The sequence below is a fragment of the Notamacropus eugenii genome, chromosome X, assembly GCF_028372415.1.
Source record: "Notamacropus eugenii isolate mMacEug1 chromosome X, mMacEug1.pri_v2, whole genome shotgun sequence".
Lineage (NCBI taxonomy): Eukaryota > Metazoa > Chordata > Mammalia > Diprotodontia > Macropodidae > Notamacropus > Notamacropus eugenii.
This window is the reverse complement of record NC_092879.1, coordinates 20103400-20117961: the sequence shown is the minus strand read 5'-3', so window position 1 is coordinate 20117961 and position 14562 is coordinate 20103400. Positions and strand designations below refer to the sequence as shown.

General features: G+C 39.7%; 1 pseudogene; it reads right to left on the bottom strand.

Moving 5' to 3' along the window:
• Positions 1-1261: 1261 nt before the first annotated feature.
• LOC140516277 (ubiquitin-ribosomal protein eS31 fusion protein-like) lies at positions 1262-1722 on the bottom strand (annotated as a pseudogene).
• Between the last annotated feature and the right edge of the window lie 12840 nt (positions 1723-14562).

The following is a 14562-nucleotide window of genomic DNA, read 5'->3' as shown; positions in this document are numbered from 1 at the left end:
CCTGAAGGAACTTTAATCACTCAGAAAAAGCAAGATTAACACCAATTCTTTTACAGAATAAAAAAAATAATTATCTGCACTTGGGGACCAGGTACACTATAGAGTGAAGCCTGTTTGGTGATCTCTCCATTGCTATTAAGTCTTTGCTGGGGCAGCTAGGTGGTGCAGTGGATAGAGCATCAATGCAGGAGTCAGGAGGACCTGAGTTCAAATCTCACCTCAGATACTTGACACTCACTAGCTGTGTGACCTTGGGCAAGTCACTTAATCCCAATTGCCTCATTCTGGGTCATCTCCAGTCATCCTGATGGATATCTGCTCACTGGATTCAGATGGCTCTGGAGGAGAAGTGAGGCTGGTGACCTGCACAGCCCTCCCTCACTCAAAACAAAGTCAAGTGCAAGTCATGTCATCATTTCTATGATGTCAAAGTCTTCTTTGAAAATGAAGGATGAACACAACCAACAATGAAACAGCCTTTGGAGAGGCATAGAAGTGGGAAATAGAGTTTCACAGATCAAGAAAAGGAAGAAGAAAATCTTGTTTGGACCACAGCATTCATGAAAGGCAATCATACTTGATAATGCTAGAAAGGTGGATTTTGGCCAGGTCATGAATTGCATTCAATGTAAAGAAAGGGGTGTTTGATCTCAGAGGTGCTAGAGAAGGGGGTGGGGCTGGAGTTTACTATACATGGGATTGACTTGAGCAGATATGGAATCTAGGATGCTTTGTAAAGATGAATGGAGGAGGGGTTGCAGAGGGGAGACACATGAGGCTGGGAGACCAGCTGGGGGTCTATTTCAATTTTCCAGGTGAGAAATTATGAGGGTGTATGAGTCAGTCAGTCAACAAATACTGCCTAGTACTGCGCTGAACATAAAAATACTAGAAGAAAGAGAGTCCCTCTCCTCCACATATTTACCTTTAATGGGAGAAGACAGCACATAAAAGGAAGCTGAAAAGTTATAGAGGTTTGGGGAAGGGGTGATACAGGGTCAAGTGATCATAGGAGAGGAAGCTGGAGATGAATGATCCATGACTGGCCTGAGTCCCTCCTTCAATACAGGTTCTGGGAGAACCCATTCATTCTGAGGGAGAGACTGCAGAGAGGAAGGGTACTTTCCAGGTAGGCATTCTAGGGCTGGAGCGAAACTTAGGAATGAAGGGTTGAAGCAAAGTAGAGGAAGTCAAGGGTGAAAAGAAGACTAGAGAAGAGACTTTTTAAAATTGTTGATGTTTTTAATGTACACATATACGATTAGTTGTCTCCTGACTTGTTGAAGCAGTAGGTGAGACAACACTTGCCCCAGTAAACTAGGTCAAAATGGTGATCCACAGAGACTGCAGTACCATATTGATCGGAAGGACAGCCTGGTGAAGGTGGCTTATCTTTCGAGTCTCCTCAACATTAGAGTGCTTCACAACAGGAGGCTTAGCTTTCTTTCTGTTATGGTTGTTCTCTCTGGGAATTGCATTTTTCTTCCTGGCACCACCACGAAGCCTCAGAGCCAGATGAAGGGTAGACTCTTTCTGAATATTATAATCAGCCAAAGTACGTCCTTCTTCCAGCTCCTTGCCAGAAAACACCAATCTTTGATGATCAGGAGGAATACCTTCCTTATCTTGAATCTTGGCCTTGACTGTTTCAATTGTATCAGATAATTCCACATCAAGGGTGATGGTTTTCCCCATCAAAGTCTTCACAAATATCTGCATCATGGCACTAGTGATGTGAAAGACAGTTCTTTCAAAAAAAACCCAACTAATTACATACAGAAACAGAAAGACAGTGAGAAATATTTGATACATAGTCAACAATCCAGAATTCATGAAAGCACCAACTATATGCTATGCACTGGTTAAGTGTTTGGGATACAAAAAAAAAGATGATAGACTGCCCTTGCTCTCAAGTACCTTACAATCTAATTTCAGAAACAACATACAAAAAACTATGCAGGAACAATATATTTACAAGAAAACTTGGTGATAATTAAGAGAGCAAAAAGCACTAATATTTAGGCGGATAAAGGATTGTTCCTTGTAGAAGATGTGGTGTTAACTGGGAACTGAAAGAAGCCAAGAAAGCTGGCATGGAGATGAGGATGGAGAGAGTTCCAGGCATAAGGGACAGCAAGTGAAAATGCCTAGAGCTTGGAGATGGAGTGTCTAGTCCAAGAACGTCAAGGAGGCTAGTTTTACTGTTCAAAGAGTCCATAGAAAGAAGAGACGAGAGGATAGGAGAGACAGAGAGACAGAGAGAAAGAGACATAGAGAAAGAGAGAGAAACACAGAGAGATACAGAGTGACAGAAAGAGATACAGAGAGAAAGAGAGACACAGAGAGAGACACAGAGAGACAAACAGAGACTTCAAAATTGCTTACTAAGTGTAAGGAGCTGCAACATCAAGGGAAATAATGAAAAAAATTACTAGGGAGAATGACTTGTTTGGAATTCAAATTCTGTTATAAAGAAGTACATATCACCTATTTGGCATTAGTTAAAAAGTACTGCAGTAGATCAGTAGAACAGGGAAAATCAGCAACAATGGATTTTCATATCTCATGTTTGGTAAACTTAAAAACATAAACTATTTAGGAATGAAATCCCTATTTTATAAAACTTCTGGGATAAATATGTCATTAGCAAAATTTAACAAAAAGGTATACCGAGGCATGCTCTCTCTGAGCAAAATAATATTTATTAATGGTGACATGTGTAGCTGACAACAAATGTGTCTACGACTTGCCTCAGCTTATGCCAAAATGAAGATGCAACTCATTTTTGTACACAGATTAAAAAACAGAACATAAATAATAGCATTGGTTATTGAACTGGCAACATCATGGGGTCAAGGGATCATGATTGGTCATATTGAAGAAGGTGGGTTGACACACTCCTGGGATGAAGACCACCTCCCTCTGTCTCAGAGGAATGTTTTTGCGAATCTATGGGCCTCAGCTGCATCATCTTTTTTGTGTTTTTCCAAACCCAAAATTTACTGCAGAAGATCTTCACAATGTCAGTATGCATTTTATTGAAATTATTATAAATAGTATGCTTAGTATAAATGTTTGGTTATTGGTTTTAAAATTATCCTATCCTTGCCTCCATATTCCTGTAATTGACACCCCCAAAATAAAACTTGAAACGATGAGCATGCCCTGAGTGTTTTCTGGTTTTCTAGGACACCCCCATGGATCTTCCTACTGGAACCTATTGAGCCTCTGGGCTTAGAACCCTGGGCCCAGAGTCAGAAAGACCTGCATTCTAGTCTTACCTTAGACACTTAACTAGGTTTGTGACCCTGGACCATTTTTTGAGCTTTGTGGACCTCACTGTCCTCTGCTCTAAAAGGAAGAATGAGAACAGCAGCTAGTTCAGCTGGCTGTAGTGAGGACCAAGTGAGCTCAAGACGCAAAATGTTTTGGCAGACTTAAAGCATATCCTACCCATTAGGTATGTCATGAGGCTTGGTCCATCCCTAAAATTCATTGGGCTACAAGACCACTATTAATTCCAAACCTCCACAGCTGTGACATCCCTCTATTTCAATATCCTGTTGACTGTGACAGTCTCTTCTCCTGGGCACTTAAAATCCTGGATAAAACCTGTTCTCAGGTTTGGCTAAGGTCCCACCCTCTTGGGACTGACTACCATTTGGGTACTTTGGAGTCTATGTATTTTCTTGAAAATTATTTCTTTTCAGCTGTTTATGGTTCTTAGCAAGACTGTGATTTAAAGCACAAAGATCTGTGTGTCCTTTCCAATCTTATCAAAGGAAGCATTTTCTAATAAAATAAATACTCTGAATGGCCTGCCCAGAAAAGAAATAATACTGGACTTACCTGATTTCTAGTCACTGTATGGAGGTCTTTATAATTCTCAATTATGCCCCTGGCAGATTGATGGATATTCCAGGCCTTTCACCTTTTCTCTAGGATTTCCTCTTTCCTTTTCTGGTTTAACTAACAACATCAATTGTATGTTAATAAATTTTCTCTGAAATACAGTTTGCTTATTATACTCTAATTATAATTATTTTTTGTTTTTAAATTGATACTATCCCTCCCTATACATTGAGGTAACTAAGAAAAAAAAGTGAAAATATCAGAATTATATCAGTATTTTTTAAAATTTTCTTGGACACTCTTACCTTCCCTGTTGTACTTCTGACAGCCCTCCACTAAGGTGCCCTCCCAGCTCTAACATTCTCTTCTCCATGGCAACTCCTAGTCCATTATCTTTGTGTTCTCAGATCTCTAAAAGCCCCGGTACTTTATTATTCTAAGGCCTCACTCTATAAGGACAAGTAAAGTAGAATCTTTTGCTGTTTTTGTTTTACTGAAAGTGCCTCTGATTGAATAATGTGATTAAAGAAGGTCTTTGATGGGCCTGCCCATTGAGGGAAGCTTGATTTAGGGAAATTGTTTTGTAGGAGGGTCCCAAGTAATTTTGTTTTTTCTATTGAGGGACTGGGTCAGAGGGTCATGCCCTCTGGCTATGAAAAGTGTATAAATACTCTGAGGGTAAGGTTTTACTTTGGGGCTTACTTACTGGAAGTGTTTGTTTGGCCAGAGGAGGACTCTAGGAAGCCCCTAAGGAGCCTCCTGGCTTTGAAAACCCAGATATCAGTGCTTCCCTCTCTGGTAACTATGGTCAGACAGTTGGACCTATCTGTTGAATTGTGATGTATGTATTGATTATGGTCAGAAAGAGGAAGCCATGTTTGTTGATCTTTGATTTCTCTGTATTTTCTCTGAAGCTCAGGGTGCTGACTTTTTCTCCTGAACTAACTGAATGATGATACATGTGTTCCATTAAAGTGATTGTTAACCCCTCAAAAGTTGCCTTTCCTTTTAGAGAAGCAGATCAAAGAATCTGTGGTAGCAGGGCACCCTGTGTATACTGGGGTGCTTACTGATATACTCTCTCATAACAGATTAGGCTTTGGTGTCTTCTGAGTAGATGTATTTTATTGAAAATGCAGTGGTTTATAAAGAAAAAAGGAGGCCCTTTCACATCCTCTCCAACTAACCTTTTAAATAATAACTAATAATAAATACTGGGAAAAGACCTCTGCTCTGGGGGTACCTGAACCTAAGTATGCTGCTCACATTGGGAGAAGAGGTGCCTGGGGCTACAGAGGAGACCTAGGGGGGCCTGGGTCTACTGGGTATAGATTACTCTTTGCATCTTGATTTGTTTGATTTTGAATTTGACTTGTTTCTAAGGAAAAAAGTTATTCTGAGAGAATGAAGGTTGACCATGAGAAAGATTTAATGATAGTCAATGTTCTTAGTGGATAGAGCTCGTGTGGGAGGCAAAAAGACTTGGATACTAATGCTGTCTTTAACAGACTGGCTCTGTGTCTCTGGACAAGTTGCTTAATCTCTCTGTTCTCCAGGCAACTCCCAATGACTTTAAGTGGCAGAAAAGTTGCTGACTCACATTTCTAAGATGGCTCCTTTTGGTCTCTAAGATGAATTTACAGTTTTTGACCTGGAAGGATAAGGTTTTAAAAGAATAGGCCATAGAGTTGAATGCAAATAAGAACAAATTTATTCATTTTTGTTATAAGCATTTATAATCTGTGCCTCATTACTTCACACCCACCTAATCCAATTCACTAAATAAAAATAAAATTTTCCTTAAAAATAAAAACTTACACCCCATTGGTCATACCTGAAAATCTATGTCCCTCTATTAAAATTTGGTTGCCAGTCTGATAGAAGGAGAAATGTTTCCACCTTTCTCTTTTGGTCTACTGGTTTATCATGATAATAATCAATGTTGTAAAGTTTTTGGAAAGGTTTTGTTTTTCTTCCATAATATTATTATCACTAAATAAATCATTCTCCTAGTTCTTCTGTTCACTTTGTTCTATGCTGATTCTTAGAGACCTTCTCAGGTTTATCAGAAACTATTCATTTGACAAAAGGGCAAAATAACATTCCATAACCTAACTTTCTGCCACTTTCTTTAGCCTTTCTCCAATAGGAGGGCACCCCTTTAGGTTCCAACTTCTGGTTATCATGAAAAGAGTTAATGTTGTTGTACATATAGATCTTTTCCCTTATTCTTTGGTTTCTTTGGAGTGTAGACCCAGTAGAGGGATAGTGGGGTGAAAGAGCAGGTACAACTTAATAATTTGGGGGTATAGTTTCAAATTGCTTTACAGAAAGTTTGGATCAATTCACAGCTTCATCCACAGGGCACTAGTGCCCCTATTTTCCCACAGCCCCTCCAGCATTTCTCGTTTTCCTCTGTGTCTTCTTTGCCAGTCTAAGGTGTGTGTGTGAGGTGGGGCTTTATGGTTGCTTTCATCTTTTTATATATGGTTGTTGACAGCTTGGGTATTTTCCTTTCAAAGCTTCTTCTTTATTTCTTTGACTACTTATCTATTAGGAAATGGCTTTGAGTTTTACAAATTGGAATAAGTTCCTCATTTATACTGGATGTGAATCATTTATCATAGAAACTTCCTGCAAAGTTGTTTTTTTTTTTTGCTTGGTTAACTGTTCCTTGCCAATTTTACCTACATAAAGTAAAATGTGCCAAAACTTTTCTTTAATTTTATATAACCCTTACAGATTTCAGAATCCAATGATCAAGTTGGTAGAGTACTTCTTCAATGAAGCCTTCAGTCAACAACATGCTTAAAATAAAAGTCAAAACAATGTTCCAACCACTTGGTTACTAACGAAGCAGATTTTTTATAAAGTTTAGAAATACTAAAAAATAGTGTTTCTTTTATAAATACAGAAGTAGTAAAACACCACTGCATTAATCCAGAAAGAGTCAAAAGAAAATTGCAAGGACAAGAGGGAAATATGAAATTTAAGTTAATTTTGTAGCTAAATCACACAATTATTTGCTGAAAATGCCAACTCTTGAAAGCTTGTATCTTCTCCATTTTAGGCTGTGTTCCTTGGTTAGTCATGAACTCTTACCCTCTCTATAGATTCGAAAAGTAATTTATATCTAACTCCTGGTTTTTTTTGGTTATGATGTGACCTTTTACAGCAGGGTCATTTATCCTTTTGGAGTTTATGTTGGTATATCATGTGAGGTGTATCTAAGACTAATTTCTGACAAAATTTTCTCTAGTTTTCTCAGTACTTTTTGGCAAATAGTCTTTCCCCTATAACTGCCGTGAAACATTATACCACTGTGATGATTTTCTGCCACATATTGTATCTCTAACCCTCTCAATTTCTTCACCAGCACCAAGTCAGTTTAATGATTACCTTTAATGATTACACTTTGTAATACAGTTTGAGATCTGGTACTGATAGACTCTCCCTCTTGGCTGCTTTGTTTTCATTATTAAGCTTGAGATTCTTGATCTTTTATTCTTCCATATGAAATAGGTCATCATCTTTTTTCTAGCTCCATAAAATATTCCTTTAGTAATTTGATTCATAAGGCACTGAGTAAGTAAATTAATTTAGGTAGTTTTGTCATTTTATTATATTGACTAAACCTATGTGTGAGGAATTACTATTTATCTCATCATTCAGCAATCTTTCTGCCAAAAGTGTGTGATAGTTACATTCACATAGTTACTGGTTGCATCTTGGAGGTTTTACATAAATATTTTATACCTACCATAACAATTCTGAATACATTTTACCTTTTTAGTTCTTCCTTCTGGATTTTGTTGTAACATACAAGTATACTGATAATTTCTGTGGATTTATTTTATATTCTACAAATTTGCTGATTTTTTTTTGTTTTCATTACATTTTGGTTGGCTTCTTATGGTTTTCTATCTAAATCATCATGTCATCTGCAAAAAGTGAAACTTTTCTTTCCTCTTTGTCAATGCTCATTCCCTTTCTTCCTTTCTTCCTTTCTTCCTTCCTTCCTTCCTTCCTTTCTTTCTTTTCTTTCTTTCTTTCTTTCTTTCTTTCTTTCTTTCTTTCTTTCTTTCTTTCTTTCTTTCTTTCTTGGAAGTTTTTTCTAGTACATGTCATTTTTGCTCTTGAATTAACATAGATAATATTTTATCTATTTAAAAAGAGTCCATTTTTTACTGTGCTTCTTAGAAGATTTAATAGGAGTATGGAATTTTTTCAAAAACCTTCTAATTGTCTAATCTTGTTTTTATATAATTAACATAATTTATTATATTCATAGAGTTCCTTATATGTTGAATCAACTCTGCATTCCTAGTATAAACCCAGCCTGGTCATGGCATGTAATCTGTTAAACACATTGTTGTGCTCTATTTGCTTATATTTTATGTAAAATTTCTACATCAATGCATATAATGTATATTGATGTATACTTTTCTTTCTCTATATCATCTCTTCTTGGTTTATGTAGTAAGACCGTATTTGTATCATAGAAAGAAATAGGAAGGATTCCTTTTTAAATTATTATTACAAACTGCTTATATTATATTGAAATGCCTGAAATGTCCTTTTGATTTTCATTTGAGCTTCCCTGGCTTTCTCTGAGACATCAAATCCTGCCTTGTGCAGGGTCCCCCAAACCCCTTCTAATTAAAGCTACTATTTTAAGGTTTTCTTTCCATTCTCTGTGTATCATTTCATGTGTGGGTCCATCCTTCATTGCCGAAGAAGATCATGCCATCAGAGAAGAAATGACATGACTTGCACTTGACTTTGTTTTGAGTGAGGGAGGGCTGTGCCCACCAGCCTCATTTCTCCTTCAGAGCCATCTGAATCCAGTGGCCTGATATTCATCAGGATGACTGGAGATGGTCCAGGATGCAATGGGAGACCTTGGCCCCTTTAGTCCAAGGCGTTTTTAGTACTCACTTAGGGTGAGGTAATGCCCATTCAATGAATAGGCTTGTTTAAGAAGTAGTCAGGGGCTGGCCCCTTTAATGAGGCAAAGAAAAATAACTGCAGGCTAAGAGGGAAACTGCAACATTTACTATTGACCATCACTCTTAAACCAGGAGGGTCCAGAAAAAAAAAGCCCTTAAGTGGAGCTTGAGCAGGGGTCTAGTGTGGCATAGTTTATAGACTTCAGAGTGCAGTAGGTTTAAGGTTTTGAGAAAGGGAAGGGAAGAGAAGGGAAAGGAAGGAAAGGGAAGGGAAGGGTAGGGAAGGGAAGGGAAGGGAAGGGAAGGGAAGGGAAGGGAAGGGAAGGGAAGGGAAGGGAAGGGAAGGGAAGGGAAGGGAAGGGAAGGGAAGGGAAGGGAAGGGAAGGATCTAGTCAGTAAACCCCAGGTTAACTGGGCATCCTCTGGCCATCCAAGTTTACTTTCTTTCGGATAGGAGAAGGAAGCTATGCAAGGTCACCAGCTTCACTTCTCCTCCAGAGCCATCTGAATCCAGTGACCAGATATTCATCCATGACTGATGATGGCCAAGGATGCAATGGGATGCCTTGGCCCCTTTAGGTCAAGGCTTATTTGATGCTCACTTAGGGTGAGGTGACACCCATTATTTAGTCCTTGCATGAAATGGTGGCTTGCAAGTTTGTTCTTTCTCCTGACTCAATTCTTATAGCCACAGTTGCTTTGCATATCTTCTTTTACCTACTGTTATTCAGTTAGCTTCCATCTCTTCCTCCCTTCATTCCTTCCTCCCTCCTTCTCTCTCTTTCTGTCTCTATCTTTCTTTATAGATAGATATTGATATAGAAACAGAGGTAGACTTACATGCATTTTTACATGTATGCATTTTAAGATTTTGGATATGTTTGTTATCTCCTGTTAGACTGTAATGCCTAAGGATTTAGGTTTCTGCCCAGTTGACTGCTCAGAGCAAAGGGGGAAAGAAGCCCCCTCCTCTTCTTGGCTGAGGGATCATCACAATTCCAGACTAATAATGAGCTAGCACCGGCGCCAGCAACTGAGAATAAGATTTCCTTGGTAACAGACAAGTCACCATGACAACCAGAGATAGGGTCCCATTTATACAGCTTTCAATAATACAATTCTTCCTCAGCAGGGCCTCTCTCCTGAAGGGTGGAGCTGAAGCCGAGAGTCCATATTGGGATTCCATCCTGCTTCAAAAACTTTGCAACCATTCCCCTGTCCCCCATTCCCACAAGACAAGGAAAAAAGAATTAGGATATGGAAAAATCGGCATGAATTGACACAGGAGGAGCACATTAATCCTTAAAGCAGTCATCACCCCCTAGCCTCCATGTTCCCAGGAGGAGGGGGCTCTTGACTGAGGCCTATGTTGACATTCCCCCTGCTGTGGAGATGTTGTCACATCTCCCTTTTATTAGCAGTAGATATAGCATCTACACTGCTTTCTCATAAGGAAGAAGGTAAGAGGTGGGCATTGAAAACACACTACTATCTGTTTGGGGCCAATCTTAGGTTAGAAAACCCCAGAAATACAGAGACTCTTGCTCAGTTTATACTTTATTATACTATATTGCCATTACCTGGAAAGTGAAATCTATCCTCATGAGTGAGATGAAGGGATTGGACTGGATGACCTCCCAGGTCCACTTGCTATTATGACATTTTATATTCTAATGTCCCTTCCAGCTTTGACTTACATTGTAGGAATATCCCCCACCTCCATAGCACCTCCCAAAAAAGCAGTTGAAGAAGGGGGGCCCGTCCAAATGCCTCTCACTGCCATCTTTATACTGCAGCTGCTGCTTTTGACAATGGTGTCTCTTGTCTGAAGGGGTCTTTGTTCTTCTAAGGCCTGAAGCATTTTGTCCCTGATTGTTTTGCTGAGCAGATATCTAGTTACCATGGTGACTGCTCTGTCTCCAAGGATACTCTCACTCCTGAGCTGTTGACCTTCCTGCCAATTCTTTTAAAGGCTTGTATTATGATCACTAAGCCAAGAGCAGAGGTGGGCTTCTTTCCCACTTTGCTCTGGACAGCCGGGTCAGCAAGACACTAATTACTTGGTGCTACAAAACAACAGGAGATACATGTGTACACACATAGGTACTTCATAAACACATCTACATATCCTGAGAGAAACAGGCAATGTTGGTGCTAGAGGTAGAGCTAGATGAATATAGAAGCTAACTTCAGAAGCCTATGCCTAAGAAGACATGCAAACCAGCTGTGGCTACAAGACTTGAGGAAGGAGAAGAAACAAATATGCTAGTCATGATTCCAGTCAAAAATCCATCTCCTAGCCAGGTGCAAGTAAGTCTGTCCCCAGCCTAAATTCATGACTGAACTCTTACCTTTCCCCAGATAGTGCCTGAACTGTTAATGACATGCTATACAAATCACAAGTGCTTTAATGATTACATTTTTCACTTGTCTCATTTAATCCTAACAACACCCTTGAGAAGTAGAGGATTTGAGTATTATTTTCCATTTTCCATTTGACTTGATGAAGTCAAGTCACAAAGAAGGATTTAACAGATGCTTCCTATGTGGTAGGCCCAGTGCTAAGCTCTGAGAATACAAATAGAAGCCAAAGCAAAACAGCCACTACCCTCCTGGAGTTTACATTCTAATGGGAAATTCAGCACCCAGAAGCTATAAAAGAGGACATGGGGAGAGGGTGAATCAGGAGAAAATGTGTGGGGGAATGGTGGAAAAGGAAGGCCTGAGAGACAGGAGCAGAGCTCTGAGGAGAATGAAGGAGTGAAAATGGCTGGCTTGGGCCCTTCCTTAAAATGGAAGCTCAGGCAGGAAGTGACCAATCAGAGGAAGGGACTGCAGAGTGGAGGCATGGTCCAGGTGAAAAGGTTCCTGGGTGATGGTGGAGAAAGAAGTCCAGAAGAGTCAGCAGCAGTGACCAGACCTTTAGTCTCCCTGCTCTGTACAAAGAGGAAGGGGGACTCTAAAAGGAGGAATCTGGACCCTAAAAGAATTGTTAGATATTGGTACAATTCAAGGATCCATCATTTTATGGGAGGATGTAGTGAAAGAAATTCATCCTGCAGTGGTCAAAGTTCAACCTGCACTTCATAAAACTTTGGCAGAGGATCTTACAGCCAGAGCTGGGAAGGACTTCAGCATTGTGGAGTCCAATCCCCTCCTTTTACAAATGAGGTAAATGAGGCCCTGAAAGGGTAAGTGATTTATCCAAGGTCACATAGGTACCAAGCATCAGAGGCATGATTTATTCTTTCTACTGTATAATTCTGCCTCCCAGGGAGTCTTTTGCCTCATAACCACGGTTTCCCCAAGAAATATCAGCAGTTGGCATCTGTCTGAGTCTTCACAAAAAAATATAAAGGCTTCTAGTTCTCAGGCAGATTCTCAGCACAGCAAATACAGGACAGGCTTTATTTCACCTGATGAAAAATGTAAAGTTTAAAAGATTGGTGCTTAAGCATGGTGCCTAGCACAGAGTGGGCATTTAATAAATGCCTGTTTGATTGATTGAGTCATATATAGTCAAGACAGCTCTTCTTCCCTCTCCATGGGTCTCTACTTTCTCAAGGATTGAGGTTCCCCACTCACCAAAGGGAAAGCACTTGGGGTACATAGAATCCATCCCATTCCCTCTTGTGGGCCCTAACTTTCCAGGGACTTCTATCTCTAGACAGATGGTACTTATCCCACCCATCCAACCCACAATAACCTTTGCATGATCTACCACACAAAATTTTAGGGAGAGAAGAGCTTTGCAACCCCGAAAGTCTAGAGAGATGAAAGCTATTACTAACTTCATTATTTTCCTTAGGCTTCCGTTTTAACATGACCGCTCTTTGAAGTTTTTACCTCACTGATGGAGAGCCAACCCCCAATTTCCACTCTCCCACCAGAGCTTGGGCTGCCTTTTCTGTTGAGTGAGGCTGCACTGTCATCTGGTGGCCAGAAGGCTGCTCAGTTTTAGGATAAAGGGTGCTAACCAGCAGATAATGTTTTCCAATTCCATAAATAAACATTTCCTAAACACCTGGCATGTTCTAAGCACTGGGGCTATAAATACAAAAACTGAAACAACTCTTACTCTCAAGAGCCAAGAAATATTTCTTAAGTAACTATCAGAGCTGATAGTTTGACCTCCAGTTCTGATAAGCCATCTCAGAGAGGAAGATCATTGATCTGAAGCAGGGACTGGAATGCCAAGTGGGGACGATTCAGGGCAGTCTGTGCCCATGGGTGTAAAAATACAAGGGAGAACCCACAGCCTCCTCTGGCACTGAAAGATCCCCGTGTATGTCCCGGCTCAGTATGTTCCTTCCTGTAGCTTGGCAGGGGGCACAGTGAACTGCTGAACAAAGAATTTCTTGAGAAATGAAATACTTTATCATTAGAAGGATCCTGACATAGGAAACAGTGAAGCTTTTCTATAGGGTTGACCTTTCACGTAGGCAAAAAAGGCATCTGCCTATGAAATGTGATTTCTAAGACGCAGAAAGTACCCTCTTCCCTGTTCCAGCTGATCTGTGAATTCTACTCATTCATTATGATGCTATAGAAAAGCATTTTATTTCGGATTTTGAGTCAGCAAGTATTCCCCCACTGCTTTCCTTCCTTGGCTCTCCTTTCTATTTGTGTCTGAGCTGAAGCAGCTTCTGCTACAGAGTAGAAGGAGAATCTCCCAGGCAGTTTCTACAACCTTGAGGGGCCCTAATCCAGGGCCAATCCGAGGGAGAAAATAGCATATTTTCAGTCCCTCCTCCAACTTTATAACAATTGAGCAGAAATAAAAAAATTGCTTATTGCAGAGGAGTAGGAGAGTAGAGTGGGGACATGTTGACAAAGAATATGTGGGCCAAATCTGAAACTGTAAGGGAATCCCAAGAGAATACCAAGCACAGATGGTGACTGGCAAAGGGGAGATTGGTAAAGGAGGGTTGTTGAACGACTCTTTCAGTTTTAATTCAGCCAAATTTTGCTTTGTTCAGATCCTTTCTTCTTTGTTCTGTTGATTTGAGTATAATTGCTCTACATCTGGGGCATAATTATTTTTTTTACCTGAGGTTTGGGGAATTAATAGGGACTGGAGAAAATATTTAAACTGAAATTTTGTTGCTCAAATGGCCTAGAAAGTGTTCTGTTCCTTTTGAAGAAGGAGCAATATCCCCATCCCACCAAGACTCCCTGACATATGAGGGCACATTGGCCCCTTTGCATTATATTATTCTGTCTACTAGCCCCATTGTATGTGTTTCTTGGTGGACATAGGCGGACATGGTTTGATTGCTACCTATCTATCTAATTAGGTATCAATCTCCTGTGAATTACTGGTTCTCTTAGTACTATTATTTCAGACTGGATGTCAGGAGAGAATTCAGGGTTGGCTTCATAAGTTTGAGGGTCATCTACATAAAGAATGTTATTAAGCCCATGGGAGCTAAAAAGTGCATCAAGTGAAAGTATATAGATCAATAAGATAAAAGAGTGAAGTATAAACCCTTGGGAGATACTTGGGCTTATTGAGTGTGACCTGGATGAAGATCCAGCAAAAGAAACTTTTAAAAATAATTAAAGTTTGTTATTTTCATAATATTGCTGTTGTTATATAGATCCTTCTGGTTTTACACTCCTCACTTTGCATAAGTTCATACAGGTCTTCTCAGATTTTTCTGAAACCTTCTCCTTCATCTTTTCTTATAAATCCATAGTATTCTATCATATACATTTGCCATAACTTGTTCAGTCATTCCTCAATTGATGGGTTGATTTC